This window comes from Coffea arabica, chromosome 4c (genome assembly GCF_036785885.1).
Source record: "Coffea arabica cultivar ET-39 chromosome 4c, Coffea Arabica ET-39 HiFi, whole genome shotgun sequence".
Taxonomy (NCBI): domain Eukaryota; kingdom Viridiplantae; phylum Streptophyta; class Magnoliopsida; order Gentianales; family Rubiaceae; genus Coffea; species Coffea arabica.
In genome coordinates, this window is record NC_092316.1 from 33,816,039 (window position 1) to 33,832,127 (window position 16,089).

Below are 16,089 nucleotides of genomic sequence, written 5' to 3' on the forward strand. Positions count from 1 at the left end.
AGTCGGTAAAAGGATACGGATGGCTCTCAAGAGCCCGTTTCCACGCTTACATTCTTGATCCAATCTCATTGACCCTCCGTCAATGTTTACGAATACCCGACCGTAGATCTCACTTCACTCCATTCCTTCCACCAAACACACCCCAACCGGGCCCGCACTCCAATTCAGTAGCTTTTGGTAATACTCGAGTATACCGGAACCAAGGGTCTCATTACCACAAGGTTCCCCAGTACAGTCCCCGTGGCAATTCAATCTTCACGACCAAGCCCTCGCCGGCTCGATCCAATTGACTACCAAACAGGGTTGAGCTCAGTAATACAGTAAGGTTGTTGGACATCGTCCAAACAACACCAAATCAGTTTTCCAAGATTGCAATTCAATAACTCATATAGCCAGTGCAGTATTTCAGTATAACAGTAAGCAGTCATGAATGAAATCACAAGGGGTGAGGGCGGTCAAGTACACCCTCACCTCAATCACTTCCAATAACCAATTAAGCCTTCAAGGCATCAAATACACATAGAGCTAAGCCATATTATAACAAGTAAGTGAGTAGTATACTCACAAAGCAATTAAGTGCTATGTCATGCACTTCCGTCAGGGGAATGTCGTGAACCACCGTCACGCCCTAGAACACGTAAGCAAGTACTATGAGACTCAATACCGAGCCATAAAACAATGCCAATCACAACCCCAATAGGGTTTTATAACCATATATAAGCATCATAGGCAACCAGAAATTAGGAAAGGGCTTTAACTTAGGCCTTGATAAGAAAACCGTGTTTGACCTTAAAATGCGGTAATGGCGTCAAATTCACTACGGTCATCGGATGGGGGTGTAAGACCCACCGTTTCGAAGCTAAGAAACAGGGCTACAACAATGTAGAAGGTCACTCAGTCCAGTTCCTAGCTTAACTAGGTCAAAAATGCCAAATGCTATACCAGAATTCCCAAAACAGGTTTGCAAAATACAGAAAACTGTAATCGGTATATCTCCGTCCATACAAGTCCAAATGCCGAAATTCCAAAGGCATATGTTAGCTAAGACATCCAGCTACATTTCATCAGAAGACACCAACTCCAAAATCCAAACCAATTCCAGTCAAAATGGCCAATTACTATCGCAGTTTTCGCATTCTGTCCAAAGCAGAACAGCTACAGTAATTTCGTCATATCTCACTCTACACTAATCCAAATGGCCTGAAATTTTACAGGCACCTCAAACACATCAATACCTACAACTTTCATGTTTTGAACAAAGTCCAATTCGGCCTCTAACCCAATGATCTAAAACCGGACAGAATTGGGATTTTATAAACCCTAACTTTCCAATTTTCACACCAAATCCAAAATTGATTGCAAATACTTATCAAACATACCTACTAGAGCCATTATTGTCCATTGCCAATCATCAAAGATGGCCACAACATTCATTTCATATTAAACCAGAAAAATTCCCAATAAAATAAAAACTTCACCAAAACAAGCCAAATCAAGAGATAAATCATATAATCCACCACTTTAGCCACTTCTAAGCCAAACATAAGCATCATTAGATGTAGTAGGGTGTTCAAGCTTCACTTACCAAGAAACAAGAGAGAAAGGGATGTTGGACACCTTAGCTCTTCAAACAAACCTCACTACAACCCTTACTAGCACTAGAAGATAGGATTTTATGGAGTGAAATGGATGGAAGCAAATGTTTTTGGTTGATTTGCACCAAGTAGAAGCTTGAAAATTGAAGAAATCTCCTTCCTTTCTTGCTCAAGGTGGCCGGCCAACAAGGAGAGAAAAATGGTGAATTTTGTGCAATTTTTGATATTTAATCCTTTGGTCAAAAAAGTCAAGAAAGTGAATAGTAATTCTTAAAGTCCAACCAATGAGAAAGTGACACTTGTCACCTCATTAAATGCATTCTTATCTTTCTTTTCTCTCTCACATCAATCACTTCACACACACTACTTATCTCTTAACACCCGATAAATTTTACACAGTATCCGAAACTTAACCTTATTGGCCGAATTTTTTCGAACTTTTCGCACTAGTGGGTCCCACGTCCACTATTTACTCTTAATTTTCTAAAATTTCTCCAATGCTAGAAAAATCATCTTAAAACTATAATTGCTCATAAAATCCACTAAGAAAATATTTCTAAGCCAGAAAATGCAGAAAACATGCAATTAAGGGGAGAAGAAACCCTAGGAAAATAATTAGGGTTTTTACGGGTTCTCACAGTTTATATCTTCTTGTGGAACCTTCTTTTGGTGGTATGTGGAATTGGTTATGATATGTAATCGAGTCTTATTGTGCTTGTTTGAATATTTTAGGGCTTGACGGTGATTAAAGACGCTCTTTGGGCGAAAGTTTATGAAATTTCACTTGCTTGTCTGGTGAGTGTTCCTTGTTTGTTATGTTACATGATTACATGGCTGGTATGAATGATTGATAACATGTTAAATGCTTTCAATGATTGTTAAAATGAGTTTTCTAGGCAAGTGTGTACTTTATCGCACTTGGCCTAAATGATTGTGAAGTTTTCAATGATTGAACGATTGAAATGTTATTTGTGCATGAATGTAAGCCTTTTGGCTGAACTGGCCACTGCCCCTTGTTACCGGTCGTCTCGAGCCAGAAGCGGACTCGGTCGGGCGATTAGGGACCTGTGTGAACGTTTCGGTATACTCGAGTATTACCTTGAAGTCTGGTGGAGCCTGGCCAACGGTCAGGGAAGGGGGAGAATGAATGAATGAACGAATGAATGAATGAGGGTTTTACTTATATAAAATGCATTTTCAAATGATTGAAGGTATAAGGAAACGAAAGGAGAATGAATGAACGAACGAATGAACGAATGGCTCCTTGTGAGCACGTATCCTTTTAATGAATGTGTTTATCGCTTTATCTTATCTCTGTATCTTGAATTATTGGTTACGTGTAATGAATGCAATGAACTTCTTGTGTGCCTATGTGTTCGGAACCTCACTGAGCTTTCCAACTCATCCCTTTAGTTTTGTTTTCCTTAACAGGGGAAGGCGTGCAAGGACGAGAGCCTGTATAGACTAGCTGGGTCTAACTCTTGATTTTCTTTTGTTATGGTTCTCGCCCTAGCTTTTGGCAAGGGTCGGATGTATGATGACTCGAGAACTTTTGTACCTTTGATTTTGTAATTCCTTTGAGATAGGAATGTATATAAGTTCCGCTTTAAGTTTTGGATTCGTGTACTATGTATTTCTGTGGTTGAATTCTGGTTTTGATTGAGGACTGTAATGAATTGGATCCTGGTTTGCTCTTTCTTGAGGTTTTATTTCTGATTTGTTTGAGTGAACGACTGAGTCCCGGCGAGAGTTGGGCAGGCGGTCCGCCGAACCCTTTGGTTCGCCTTAGGGGGAGGTGGGGCTGTCACAATGAAGGGTTGATTTCTACCAAAAACTTCAGCCATCCGATCCATTGAGAGCCAAGAAAGAATCAGAAAAATCTCCTGTGAAAATGATATTATTTTTCATGCTGCTGCATGTGCGGCGGCTTTTTTTAAAAAAAATAATTTAATAAAATGAAAAAAATAATATTAAGTAAAGAAAAACAACAATTTAAATACAATCGGATAAAAATGAACGAAACTAGGAATAAAAGACAACAAAGCTAAGATTTTTTTTTTGAGTAAATAATAATAAACTCAAATCTAAAAGAAATAAAGCATATTTTTTGTGAATGATTTTTTTTTTGGATAAATTCTATGCTAAAATGACTTAAAAAATAAAAATAAAAAAACTAAAAGTAAATAAAACTAACATAGAAAAATAAAAATAATAGTAAACAAAAATACCCTAAAAATTTGGTGTCTACAATTTGCCCTTTTTTGTCTGAGTTTTGGAAAAACTTGAGACAAAAAAATAGACACTAAATACTCACCTGTGTTATTCGGCTGCAAACTACTCAAGCGACTGACGTTTTTGAAATGAGAACTACCCCCTTTAAAAAAAATTTTAAAATGGGACTGACCCAGACAAGAAATTTAAATGGAACTGACCCGAACAAGCAAATTTAAAATCGGGACTAACCCGGGACAGGAAAGTTAAAATCGGGACTAACCCGAAAAGGAAATCTAAAATCGGAACTGACCCGAAACAGAAAATTCAAAACGGGACTGACCCGAACAGAAAATTTAAAATCGGGACTGACTCGAGACGGGAAATTTAAAACGGGACTGACTCGAACAGGAAATTTAAAATCGGTGTCGCGCCCCATTTTTTGAATAAATAAATAAATAGGTTTAAAAATGTATTTTTTTTTATTCAATTTGGGATTGGAAAATGAATTGTGATTTAAAAGAAAAATGGGTCTAAATGGGGGTTTGAGAATGCGACGATTTGACCCAAAATTATAGTTTAAAAAGGGTTTTTGAAATAAAAAATTGGAGTCGCCACTTGGTAATCAGTTAAGGTGTACCAAGTCACCTAAAAATGAATTTTTAAAGAAAAAATAGGAAAAAGTAGCAAGAAACCCCTTTTAAACGACTCCTAGTCTACGTAAACCAACGAAAAAGGTTCGGGAGTCACATTTGACGAAGAGGAAGGCAAGGATAAAAATCCAAGGCACCCCTTCGACCTAGCCAAGGCTAGTTGCGTGATTTAATCAAAGATTTTCTTGTTTTAACCAAAGAATTTATTACATTTTGGATGTACTACATGAATGCAAAAACCTAGACCTAGGGGACATGGGGAAAATTTCTCTTCAAAGGTTGAGTGGTGCCAATCACATTAATTGTGAAGCCCAATAATGACCCTTTGGAGATGTCACACATAATCCTAAATAACGTAAAAAATGAGTGAAATGAATGCATGCCATGTGAAAATGTGAGTTTGTGTGAAGTGAAAAAGTGATAAAAACAAGAGTATATAAGTGGAAGTGTGCAAATGGGTGTACAAGATAAGGTGAGTAAAGTAATAATGTGAAAATGTATGAGGGGTGCAAAAATGCCAATAAAGAAAGTAAGTGCAAGTGTGCTAAGGTGATAAAAGTGCACGTGTGCACATGTAAGGAAAGTGTACGTGTGCCAAGTGGGAAAGTAAGAGTGTTTGTATGCAAATAGATGAAAATAGGGTATGATAGTAGTAAATAAGTGCAATGTGTGAGACATGTCATTTGAATTTGAAAAAGGTATAAGGAGTGAAAAAATGTGGATAAAAAGGTGAGGAAATGGTATGAGAATGTATGAACCTAGAGGAATGCATCAAGTCGGGTACGGGGACTCCTAACTTTGTGACTTTAATTTTCCCTTTGATTAGAAAGGAGAACTAGCGTGTTAAGGCTATTTTTGGAGCCACACTCGCTCGTTTCCCTTATCGAAAGGGGACTCGTCAAGCAAATGTCACTATAACTAGCATGAGATGCAAAAACCTAAAATGAAAGGGAAAGGATCGGAGGAACATACCAAATGCTAAAAAAACTAAGAAAAAATGCATGAAATGAAGTGAAACATGCAAGTATGGAATCACGAAAGAAAACCCTAAGGGTCTAGCGTTGGACTAGCCCATTCTATGAATTCCTACTAGCGTTGGACTAGTGGAAACGTACATTCATCCATCACATTCATTCATGGCTATGGAAAGCGAGTAGACATGCCAAACACTCGTAAACACGTAGCACATAACACTTAGCATGCTCGACTAGATGCAAGAGCCTAATAAAGCAAATTAACACATAGCAACCAAAAGCAAGTAATCGAACTAATGGATCTATTACATTTGCTAGCTAGGCACACGTTTTCAGTAGGTCTTCGTCAAATGCTCCTCCAAGCCCTATCTATTACAAGCCAAGAGGTGTACACATACCCCATAAATAAAAGAATGACTTAATAAAAGCAAATGTAAATGAAATGAAAAAAAAGCAAGGAAAGCAAGTAAAGTAGGCATGCAATTCACATTTAGCACGTTGGATCACGTAGGAGAGACGAAAAGGGATAAAAGAAATTATACCGCCCCCTTCATGACGTTGATAGAGTAAAAGGACTCAATTTGGACTAGGGTCACCAAAAAAGGGATAACTTAGGCTAAAACCATCAAAGCAAAGGATTAATGCACCAATTTAGTGGTAAAACATATATAAACCAACTTGATTCCACCAACATCGAATCCTTGTTCAATTGCAATTAATTAAAGAAATGCATAATGACCAAGGAAAAATGGAATAACTCATCAAAATTCCCAAATATAGCAACTAATGGGAGCTCAAAACGACCTTTAACCAATCATTCAAGTCAAAATGCAATGCTTAAAAACTTCAAAGGTCCAAAAAGCCAAATAACGAGTCAAATTACAATCAACTTAGGATTCAATTGCAAGAGATTGGAATGTAATTGGGTCCTTGTGACATTGCTGCAAAATCATAGGGACCAAATTGATTAATTTTCTCAATTTTCTGGGTCATAGTGTCATAAAGGGAAACTTGAGGGGTTAAAGGACAATTTCCTTTGGTTTTTCATGCATGCATACGTAAAAGAAGGGTTCTCTTCCTGCAACATTTCTGCCGTGAATTCCTTTCCAGCTTGTCATGCGAACATGCTCACCAAATGCCCAGATTCTCACTAACAATCATTGACTAATCATGCAACTTCATTGCAAGATTAAAACATGAATTGAAGCTAACCATCAAGGATACAGATTGAACAGCAAAAGAAGGAAAAAGGAAAAGATGCAGCGAGGTTTTCTGCAAGCTAGGAAGCTTTCGGTCATCAAGGATGAATCAGGATTTTTCTCACCAGGCATCAAGAGCTTTAGATTAATGCAGAAGCCACGACAATACTGCAACCCAAACAATCAACAAACATAGAAACAATGCAAGCTCTTAAAATTTCATGCAGGTCTATGGACGAAATTGCTGCAACAACCTGCTGCAATTTTCAGTTAGCCCAAAAGTGATCGTGCGATGGGAAAGGAGAATGAACTAATGTGGGCTCGTGTGGACTTGGGATAGTGAGAAGGGAGAAATGCAGCTCTATGACATACAATTCCAACATCCCAACAAATCAAAACATAGAAGGAGAATCACACAAATGCTAGAGCAAGATTGCAGCAAGCCTTCGGCAACCAGAAATTTATTTTTTAGCAAAGTGTTTGATCAGTAGTTCAAGCATTGTAAATCCCCAAACTTACAGATTCATCACCAAAACCTTCCTTTTCTTTCCCTTTAAACCAGATTAGCATGCCACTTAAGTGTAAGGGTCGATAAACAGCCACGGAAAAAGGAAGAAAACAGCGCAGGAAACGCGACAGCCTTTTTACTTTGCTGCAGATTTTTGCAGCTTCAGGCTTGCGTGGATTAAATGCTGAAAACATGATGTTAGACCCACCATTTATCTACCAAGCTCATACATAACTCCAAACATCAGTCTATCATTAGTCAAGCATGGCTATCTTCCCCCCCCAAACTATTCCAAGAAATTCAGCCAAGGCAACGAGATAATAAAGAAAATGCAGCAGCTCCTCATTATTCAAACCAGAATATCCAAATTTCCATTGTTAACAACATCCGATGATAAGCATGATATGAGCAAGACTAAAATAGTAAAGATGACCCAAAACAGCACGAAACACCAGAGATTACGTGCATCAAAAAGATACCATAGACATCAATAGCTCCCAGATGCAACTGAATGTAAAAAAAAAAAAAAAAATGCAGCAGGGGGGCACGAGGAAACTCGCGGCTTGCGGCAACATGCCTACGGCATACCATCCCAGCCGAATACCCAAAAAAAACATAAACTTCAAACCAGTCAACATGAAACAGAGAGGGACCAAGTAACATTGGAAACAAAATGGCAAACACTGGACGCTGACTCCTCTATCATGTAAACATCAAGCATTGGTTCTTTTCTTTATCATATAGACATCATCCACAGCCACAAGACTGGACCTTTTACCCACATATAAGAAATAAACTCTTGGTGATCATAAAACAAAAGGGGCGGCAGAATAGACAATCAAAGCAGTGATCTTTCCATAAGCAAAATCACTAAACATTATTCAAAGAGATACTGGGATCTAAAGGGAAGGAACTACTTACAGTACTCAGGCTTTCTTGATGAAGATCCGCCTCTGCTGGTGGCGTGTGTGAGAACCCGTAACTTTTCCATTTGTTAGGTTTTATTATTTTTCTAGGCTTTCTTGTTTTCTATGGCTTGTTTTCTGCACTTTCTGTATCCGGAAAATTTTCTAGATAATTTTTGTGAGTAAATATAGTTTTTAGATTATTTTTCTAGTATCGAATAGATTTTGAGAAATTAAGAACGTATACCGGACGTGGGACCCACTAGTGCGAAAAGTTCGGAAAAATTCGGCCAACTAGGTTAAGTTTTGGATACTGGATTTAATTTATCGGGTGCTAAGAGATAAGTAGATGTTGTAATTTGGATTGATGTGAGAGGAAACAAAGTGATAGACTTGCATTAAATGAGGTGACAAGTGTCACCATATAAGTGGTTGAACCTTAAGACTTTCTTACCATTGACTTAAATAACCAAAAATGACCCAAAAATCTTCAAAAAATCCTCAAGAACAGCCGGCTCTCTCTCTCTCTCTTTCTCTCTCTCTTACTCCAAGTACAAGGAAGAAAACACTTCAATCTTGCTCCAAATCAGCAAAACCAACCATCCAACCTTGATTTTTCTCCATAAAACACCTTCAAGTAGTGGTTGTGAGTTGTTGTGTGAATTTTTGTGGAAAGTAAGGTGACCAATAGCTCTCTCTCTCTTGTTCTTAAGGTAAGTGGTGAAGAACCACCCTCCTCCTTTAATTGATGCTTAAATCATGCTTAGTGGTAGCATAAGATGCAAATTTATGGATTAATTCTTGATTTGTGGTTGAGTTGATGAAGTTTTATATTTTTTGGGAATTTTTCTGTTTTCATATGAATATGATTATGTGGTCATGTATGATGGTTGAAAATGATGTATAATGACTATAGGAGGTGGGAAAGGTGAACAATTGCAATCAATTTCTGGTTTGGAAGAATTTCAGCAAGTTAGGGTTTTTGGTTGGAACATTCTGCCCGTTTTTTTTGCTCCTAGATAGAGGTCGAATTGGCCTTGGCCTAAAACATGAAAGTTGTAGGTATTGATGTGTTTGAGGTGTCTGTAAAATTTCAGGTTATTTGGATTAGTGTAGAGTGAGATATGGCGTTTTTACTGTTGCTGTTCTGGGTTGATCAGAATGCGAAAACTGCACTAGTAATTGGCCATTTTGACTGGAATTGGTTTGGATTTTGTTGTTGGTGTCTTCTGATGAAATGTAGCTGAATGTCTTAGCTACCATATGCCTTTGGAATTAATGCATTTGGACCTGTATAGACCGAGTTGTACTAATTACAGTTTTGTGTGATTTGTAAACCTGCAATTACGGTTCAGGTTGTGGTATTCTGCATTTTCGACCTAGTTGTGCTAAGATTTGGACTGAGTAGCCTTATACATTGTTGTATCCCTATTTCATAGCTTCGAAACGGTGGGTCTTGCACCCCCATCCGATAACCGTAGTGAAAGTGGTGTCATTACCGCATTATGAGGTCAAATACGTTTTTTTTGTTGTTAAGGCCTACGTTAAAGCCTTTTCTTAATTTCTGGTTACCTATGATGCTTATTTATGCATATGAAACCATATTAGGGTTATAATTGGTATGGCTATATGACTCGTTATCGAGTCTCTTTTAGGGCTTGCTTTCATTTCGGTTGTTTCCTAGCTAACTTTTGTACTTGTACCACTTTGAGCCTAGCGAACGGCTTTTGGGAAATGAGATGAATTTTGTGTGAGATGTTGGGACTGATTTGAGGATATAATGAAGCTTTAATGGCTGGAAAACTAAGAAATTTAGGGGAAGTGCTGCCCGATTTTCTAGGCCGTTTGGTTCTTTAAGTTGGATTTGCCTTTTGGTAGAATGAAAGGCTTTTTGGTTGTTTGCGCCTAGGTCTTCATGCTACCTTTTCGTTTCCAAGGGAATCATGTTTTTGCCTTCTTGCATTAGTATTTATTTGGCAAGGCGTACGACGTGTAGTCGAGCCTCACATGTGCATTCTGTTTACTCGATTCTGGAAGTAAAACCTTCAATTGGTTTATTTTGATTATTTTAGGGTTTCTTGGCGATTAAGGCCAATCTGAAGTGAAAACTTTTGAAGTTGAGCCGGTGAGTGTTCCGCTACCTGCTACCCATTATGTGAAATATCTGAATATCTGAATACTTGATTTATGACTATTGAAGCCAAATACTGTTTTGATAAAATGGAGGCGAGGGTGTACTTTATCACACTTGTTCTTTTATCTGTTCATATGTCAATTTTGAGTGCCTATCTAAATATGCCGTCTGAATCTGCTATCTGAATCTGCTATCCTGTATCTGTATCTGAATCTTTTATCTGTGTCTGCATCTGTTCGGATTTCTATGACCTATGGGCTCAATCCTGTGGCTAAGTTATTCGACTCGGGCCGGCAAGGGCCTGGACGATTAGATAACGAACCACGGTAGTCTGTTCGGGGATTTTGGGTATTGAGACCCTTGATTCCGGGTATACTCGAGTATTACCATTTCTGTTCGGTTACGGTGGGCGGGCCCGGTAAAGGGGTGTTTGGTGGACGGAATTCGGAGTAAAGAGGGGTCTACGGACGCATTGGTTCTATATACGTTGACGGAGAGTCAACCGGTTTGGATCAAGTACTGCGCTGGAAATTTGGCTCCTGAGAGCCACCCGTATCCTTCTGATTTGAATCATTGGTTTCTGTGCTTTACATCTGACATGTGTATCTGATTTGTTAAATGTGAAATGCCATGATTTTAATGCTATTTGTTTGGTACCTCATTGAGCGCAAGGTCGCCCCTTTCCGTTCCTTTTGTTTTCCTTACAGGAAAATAAACCCTTTTGGTCTGGATTTGACCAATGGCTGCCAAATTGAGCTAGATGAACATATCTTTTGTATAGCTCATGTATCAAAACCCTAAGTGTACTTTTGGGGCGTTTTCTCTTTTGATTTGGCAAACCGTGTATATGTATTAACTTTTGAAAGCTTTTGTATGTTTTTGATTTGTAAACGCTAAAGTTCAGATGTGAATGTTTGTTAGCTATTTCGGTTGGGTTCTGACGGGTCGGTTACTATTCATGGCCGGCTCCGGATTTCATTTTTTTTATTTTGGGTTATTTTACCATTTTGACTTGTTTACGCGCGTTTGTAAGTTCCGGAGTGAAGCAGATAGCTCTAATCTGATCCGTAGTCCTGGCGAGAGTTGGGCAGGCAGTCCGCTAACCCCTTTGGTTCGCCTTAGGGGAAAGTGGGGCTGTTACAAATGGTATCAGAGCCACTTCGCGTGGTCTCTGCGCGGAGTGAGACTGGGCCAAGTGGTGTTGTGGTCCTAATTTCATGAATATGTCTAAGTGCTCGTTTGAGCATAAGTTATGAACCGGGCATGTGATAAGTGTACGAATCATTATCATTGGACTTGAGGAAGCTAGGTATGTATGTCGGGTAGGAATCCTTAATAAAGATGGTTTACTCTTGGGACCGGCCGGCTCGAGTTGCGAATTATCTTAGATGGGATTCTTGCGCCCGGATACGAAAGATATGAGGGCCTAGGTTAGAAAGGATTTGATGAACTAGAAAGGCCATTCCTCGCTGGATCGTCTATGTTTGTACTTGACTTAACTGGCTGTATAAATGTGTGTCATCATAAAAGTTTTGAGTGTTACTTACATGCATCGTGCTTTTTGGTTTAGTATTATTGCCTAGACCAAGTAAAACTCATGGAAGGTACACGGAGTGGTCGGGGACGTGGGCGCGGAACTAGACAACCCACACCGGTTAGGGGTACGGGGGAAACCTCCACTGGACCCAATCTGGAACCGCAAGTAAACCCTAATGTGCAAATAGCTGCTGCTATGCAGCAAATGACAGACCTGCTAGCACAAGTAGTGCAGCAACAAGCCCGGAACCCAAACATTAACCCTGGAAACCCCGGAAACCCTGGCCATCATATCGAGAGCGAAGATAGAGCTCTCGAACGTTTTCAAAAGTTTGCTCCGCCAAAGTTTGTTGGGGGACCTGACCCAGACGTTGCCGAAAGATGGCTTGAAAAGATGGTGGATATATTTGCAGCCCTACACTACCCTGACGAACGGCAGGTGACTTTTGCCGTGTTCCAGCTTGAGGGGGCAGCCCGTTCCTAGTGGAACGTAATTCGGCAGAAGTGGGAACGAGAACAGACACCTAGGACTTGGGTGAACTTCATCAGAGAGTTCAATGCGAAGTTTTTCCCTCCTCTAGTTCAGGAGAGGAAGGAAGACGAGTTCATTCGACTCCGCCAAGGAGCTCAAACTGTGGCGGAATATGAGAGCCAATTCACCCGCCTATCCAAATTTGCGCCCGAACTCATCATGACCGAGCAGCGGCGAATAAGGCGTTTTATCCAGGGCTTGAACGTAGAAATTCAAAAAGATCTGGCGGTAGCCCAACTTAATGCCTTTAGTGATGCGGTGGAAAAAGCCCAGCGCGTTGAAACTGCAGGGTTACAAGTTAGAAACTTCCAAGCAAGAAAAAGGGGTTTTCCGGGGAGCAGCTCAGAACAAGCGGATAATAGTACAATCTCTAAAGTTCGCAAGGGAAACGGGGAAGTACGGCAACCGGGGGTGTCGCGTGATGTCCCTCAGGGAGGACTGGTCTCTGCTACTCGTGGTCCCTGTGGATATTGCGGAGGGCCATGTCATACGGAAACAAATTGCTGGAAGAAAGAAGGAAAATGCTTGCGCTGTGGAAGCGCTGAACATCGGATTGCTAACTGTCCAGCTCGCCTGCGCGAGCGGAGAGGGACTCTACCACCGACCAAGCCCAATTCTCAGCAACCCGCCAAGAACAACCCTGGACAGACGAAAGGAGAAGGGACGGGATCGAAGGCACCAGCTCGAGTATATTCTCTAGAGCAGCATCAGGTCCCTGACACGTCTGAGGATGGAGAAGGTATGGTCCGTTGGGTACTTTAGATTTGATAGATTCCGTTGATAAGAAAATTTCGAGGGCGAAATTTCTTTAAGGGGGAGAGAGTGTGAGAACCCGTAACTTTTCCATTTGTTAGGTTTTATTATTTTTCTAGGCTTTCTTGTTTTCTATGACTTGTTTTCTGCACTTTCTGTATCCGGAAAATTTTCTAGATAATTTTTGTGAGTAAATATAGTTTTTAGATGATTTTTCTAGTATCGAATAGATTTTGAGAAATTAAGAACGTATACCGGACGTGGGACCCACTAGTGCGAAAAGTTCGGAAAAATTCGGCCAACTAGGTTAAGTTTTGGATACTGGATTTAATTTATCGGGTGCTAAGAGATAAGTAGAGGTTGTAATTTGGATTGATGTGAGAGGAAACAAAGTGATAGACTTGCATTAAATGAGGTGACAAGTGTCACCATATAAGTGGTTGAACCTTAAGACTTTCTTACCATTGACTTAAATAACCAAAAATGACCCAAAAATCTTCAAAAAATCCTCAAGAACAGCCGGCTCTCTCTCTCTCTCTTTCTCTCTCTCTTACTCCAAGTACAAGGAAGAAAACACTTCAATCTTGCTCCAAATCAGCAAAACCAACCATCCAACCTTGATTTTTCTCCATAAAACACCTTCAAGTAGTGGTTGTGAGTTGTTGTGTGAATTTTTGTGGAAAGTAAGGTGACCAATAGCTCTCTCTCTCTTGTTCTTAAGGTAAGTGGTGAAGAACCACCCTCCTCCTTTAATTGATGCTTAAATCATGCTTAGTGGTAGCATAAGATGCAAATTTATGGATTAATTCTTGATTTGTGGTTGAGTTGATGAAGTTTTATATTTTTTGGGGATTTTTCTGTTTTCATATGAATATGATTATGTGGTCATGTATGATGGTTGAAAATGATGTATAATGACTATAGGAGGTGGGAAAGGTGAACAATTGCAATCAATTTCTGGTTTGGAAGAATTTCAGCAAGTTAGGGTTTTTGGTTGGAACATTCTGCCCGTTTTTTTTCCTCCTAGATAGAGGCTGAATTGGCCTTGGCCTAAAACATGAAAGTTGTAGGTATTGATGTGTTTGAGGTGTCTGTAAAATTTCAGGTTATTTGGATTAGTGTAGAGTGAGATATGGCATTTTTACTGTTGCTGTTCTGGGTTGATCAGAATGCGAAAACTGCACTAGTAATTGGCCATTTTGACTGGAATTGGTTTGGATTTTGTTGTTGGTGTCTTCTGATGAAATGTAGCTGAATGTCTTAGCTACCATATGCCTTTGGAATTAATATTTGTAAACCTGCAATTACGGTTCAGGTTGTGGTATTCTGCATTTTCGACCTAGTTGTGCTAAGATTTGGACTGAGTAGCCTTATACATTGTTGTATCCCTATTTCATAGCTTCGAAACGGTGGGTCTTGCACCCCCATCCGATAACCGTAGTGAAAGTGGTGTCATTACCGCATTATGAGGTCAAATACGTTTTTTTTGTTGTTAAGGCCTACGTTAAAGCCTTTTCTTAATTTCTGGTTACCTATGATGCTTATTTATGCATATGAAACCATATTAGGGTTATAATTGGTATGGCTATATGACTCGTTATCGAGTCTCTTTTAGGGCTTGCTTTCATTTCGGTTGTTTTCTAGCTAACTTTTGTACTTGTACCACTTTGAGCCTAGCGAACGGCTTTTGGGAAATGAGATGAATTTTGTGTGAGATGTTGGGACTGATTTGAGGATATAATGAAGCCTTAATGGCTGGAAAAGTAAGAAATTTAGGGGAAGTGCTGCCCGATTTTCTAGGCCGTTTGGTTCTTTAAGTTGGATTTGCCTTTTGGTAGAATGAAAGGCTTTTTGGTTGTTTGCGCCTAGGTCTTCATGCTACCTTTTCGTTTCCAAGGGAATCATGTTTTTGCCTTCTTGCATTAGTATTTATTTGGCAAGGCGTACGACGTGTAGTCGAGCCTCACATGTGCATTCTGTTTACTCGATTCTGGAAGTAAAACCTTCAATTGGTTTATTTTGATTATTTTAGGGTTTCTTGGCGATTAAGGCCAATCTGAAGTGAAAACTTTTGAAGTTGAGCCGGTGAGTGTTCCGCTACCTGCTACCCATTATGTGAAATATCTGAATATCTGAATACTTGATTTATGACTATTGAAGCCAAATACTGTTTTGATAAAATGGAGGCGAGGGTGTACTTTATCACACTTGTTCTTTTATCTGTTCATATGTCAATTTTGAGTGCCTATCTGAATATGCCGTCTGAATCTGCTATCTGAATCTGCTATCCTGTATCTGTATCTGAATCTGTTATCTGTGTCTGCATCTGTTCGGATTTCTATGACCTATGGGCTCAATCCTGTGGCTAAGTTATTCGACTCGGGCCGGCAAGGGCCTGGACGATTAGATAACGAACCACGGTAGTCTGTTCGGGGATTTTGGGTATTGAGACCCTTGATTCCGGGTATACTCGAGTATTACCATTTCTGTTCAGTTACGGTGAGCGGGCCCGGTAAAGGGGTGTTTGGTGGACGGAATTCGGAGTAAAGAGGGGTCTACGGACGCATTGGTTCTATATACGTTGACGGAGAGTCAACCGGTTTGGATCAAGTACTGCGCTGGAAATTTGGCTCCTGAGAGCCACCCGTATCCTTCTGATTTGAATCATTGGTTTCTGTGCTTTACATCTGACATGTGTATCTGATTTGTTAAATGTGAAATGCCATGATTTTAATGCTATTTGTTTGGTACCTCATTGAGCGCAAGCTCACCCCTTTCCGTTCCTTTTGTTTTCCTTACAGGAAAATAAACCCTTTTGGTCTGGATTTGACCAATGGCTGCCAAATTGAGCTAGATGAACATATCTTTTGTATAGCTCATGTATCAAAACCCTAAGTGTACTTTTGGGGCGTTTTCTCTTTTGATTTGGCAAACCGTGTATATGTATTAACTTTTGAAAGCTTTTGTATGTTTTTGATTTGTAAACGCTAAAGTTCAGATGTGAATGTTTGTTAGCTATTTCGGTTGGGTTCTGACGGGTCGGTTACTATTCATGGCCGGCTCCGGATTTCATTTTTTTTATTTTGGGT